The sequence below is a fragment of the Peromyscus eremicus genome, chromosome 8b, assembly GCF_949786415.1.
Source record: "Peromyscus eremicus chromosome 8b, PerEre_H2_v1, whole genome shotgun sequence".
NCBI classification, from domain to species: Eukaryota; Metazoa; Chordata; class Mammalia; order Rodentia; family Cricetidae; genus Peromyscus; species Peromyscus eremicus.
Genome location: NC_081424.1, coordinates 48,659,598 through 48,662,703, shown reverse-complemented (window position 1 = coordinate 48,662,703; position 3,106 = coordinate 48,659,598). Strand labels below are relative to the sequence as shown.

The 3,106-nt window shown below is 44.2% G+C and overlaps 1 pseudogene; it reads left to right on the top strand.

Moving 5' to 3' along the window:
- Positions 1 to 3,106, top strand: part of LOC131918385 (pecanex-like protein 4) — a 22,204-nt pseudogene extending 19,098 nt beyond the window's left edge.

The following is a 3,106-nucleotide window of genomic DNA, read 5'->3' as shown; positions in this document are numbered from 1 at the left end:
GGTTCATGTCACCACACTTGGCTGTGTCCTTGACCACACAGAGGATCTGCCTGCCATGTGATCAGATTAAGGGCATGGGCTACCACTGCCTGACTGCTGTACCTGGCTCGCTATGACCTCTGATCTCCAGGCAAACTTTATTTATTAACATACAAATAAAATCATATTTCAGCACAATTAAAATATCACCACGGGGAGGAGGGGGCCTAGATGGATGAATACACATGACAGTCTTTGTCTATATGTGTTAAAATATGCAGCACACTATAGCTTATAACTCATTGCCAGTGGGACCAGGCTAGCATCAGATAGGAAAACTCCTTCTGTTTGCACAGCAGGTTTACAAAGGCAGTTGGCTGGCCATGGGGCGGTGTGAATTGAACGTCCATTCAGAACACGGCCAATGTTTCTGCCCTTGAGACTCACACTTAAGTCCAACATTCTGTGGAAATCAAGCCTAGAATGAGGGTCTTATTTTTTATGAATGTTTTAGGTTAGCACACAGTGTAATGGGTTTCATATCCACATCATTATAGCTTTGTGGTTCTTTCCTCTCCCACGCTGCCCTCACCTGCTTGCTGCTCCCTCTGGGTGGCTTCCTTCCTTCATTGAGATATGCCCGCCTCATCCTCTGCTTTCTTATCACATTATCCATTGCTTTCTCTTTTCCCATTTCCCCTAACACTGTTGCCTCCCCTCTCATGAGCCCCCTTTAGATGCACTAATACACACATATATCATTTAAGCTAGGTTCCACTTATCTTTCTGACTTATTTCACTTAACATGATGATTTCCAGTTGCATCCATTTTCATGAAAACACCATGCCTTCCCTTTTCTTTAAGACTCTTGAGGGACATCTAAGCTGGCTCCACTTTCTGGCTACTGTGAATACTGGAGCAAGAGTCTTCTCCTGCAAGCCTGGTGCCAGCTCTTCACTTAAGGAGTCTTCCTTTCTAGATACCCATTACAGACACCGACATGATTTGTTTACATGGCCATCTGCCTCTAGAGTTCTACACTGAAGTCTTTTAATTATGGGCTGTGCAGCAATTCTCAAGAGTCCATGTTTAGACATCTTCTAAAAACATCAATAACTCACGTGATTAACGTTTTGTCTCTTCAGCAGGCTCTTCCACATCAGACCATGGAGCAAACTGTGGCCAGGATTTAGGAATAACAAAAGTAACAACCTTTTCTTACTGTTAGTAGTTTTATGACTACAGACAGAAAACAAAGGGACCCACAGGTGATGTGAATCCCAGGAGTTGTTGGTGTCTAGGGTTCCAAAAGTATCTTGCTTAGTTAGGATCTACAAGGACAAGAGGATTCCTTCCAAAGATGGCCACCTGGAACCAAAGGCAGCCCATATCTTGGTCCTGTACTTACCCCTGACGTGAGCATGGTCAGATATGCCTGCCTCACAAGAGAAACTTACATTCACTTGTTTTTGTCCTATGACCACTCGTGGTACAGACAGAAAATGTCATAGAAACCATGCTATCCCAGGATGCCCTGTGCCAAGTCAAGGCTTGCTCTTATGTGCTATCAGTGTCAACCTACTTCTAACTGGGCCTCTGAATTCTAGGGGTTAGTCGGTCTCCTCCAGGGAGAGCTGACATTGACTCCTGCAAACACAATTTTATTGTTTGCAAATCATGTCAAGTTTGTTGAGATTACAGAGACTGGTTGACCTTCTCCCACTCACTGTGCATCCATGTTCTTATTTCAACCTCTTGAGTACCCCCACGAGACAGGCATTACCTGTGGTCTAATTCAGAACTCAAAGTTAGATCACACACATTTCTTTTTTTTTTTTTTTTTTTTTTTTTTTTGGTTTTTCAAGACAGGGTTTCTCTGTATAGCTTTGCGCCTTTCCTGGAACTCACTTGGTAGCCCAAGCTAGCCTCGAAATCACAGAGATCTCCTGGCTCTTCCTCCCGAGTGCTGGGATTAAAGGCGTGTGCCACCACCACCTGGCGATCATACACATTTCAAAGCCAAGCTCCTAACCGCAATCTGATACGTACATTCCCCCAGATGTTCAAGCCACAGATGTTTATCAATAATTTTTCAGGACTCCCCTCTCCCTTTAGAATATTTTTAAATTAGTAGGCATCATATGCATTTAGCCCACTGTGTCAGTAGGTTCAACATCCACAAATTCAAATAACCACAGGTAGAAAACACTTAGGCAGTTGATGTTAGACATGGAAACGGGAGTGGTCCTGGAGGCCTCTGGGTAATGACGAATCAGCCAGCATCCAACAGAGTTCTCTGAGGGAGATATGGTCTCATGATGCACTCACATTGGCTCTCCCCTCTGGTGAGTCCAGATACTGCTGATTATGAAAAAGATGTGACTTTTAGACAATCCTGAGTGGGAAGTATGAGTAGTCCAGATGTCCTTGTGCTGAACAATTACAAACAGGACTTCCTGCTGGAGCGCTTTCCACAAACTGTTCTTGGAGACCTTCAACTCAAATTAGGCTATGGAGCCCCCTCCTTATACATGTGTTCATCAAACTGTCCCTTTGCTGATGCCATGGGCCTTAGGTGGAACAAGAACACTTTCATACCAACTAGGCATCCTGAGTGACAACTTGGTGGTGGCAGCTCTTTCAGGCAGACCGATGGTGTTCACTGCATCCGTTATCCGGTTCACAGGTGCGTATGCCAGGAGCCAATCAGTGGTGGCACGAAAGGGTGATAACCAGAGAAATTTTAGCGGAGGAAGATAAGTACAAATTTACAGGTTGTGCTGGTGCTGAAACCATCAAATTTATGATTCCTGGCCAAATACAGCGTGTGTGTGTGTGTGTGTGTGTGTGTGTGTGTGTGTGTGTGTGTGTGTTTCCCCAACAGAATTTGTCATTCTGTTCTTGCTGGGTTGGTATGTGGTCTTAGAACATGGCATCTGCTCTTAGACAGAATAACCATGCTGTATGGCTGTCTGGGGGAACTGATTCACTATTTGTATTCATTAACTGTAAGCATCGCCACAGAGACTGCAATCTCCCAAACCCAGAATACTTATGAACTCACCCCTCTCATAAAGATACTTCATATTATTTTTCTTTGTTTCTGTGGATTTTGCACACAGGTAA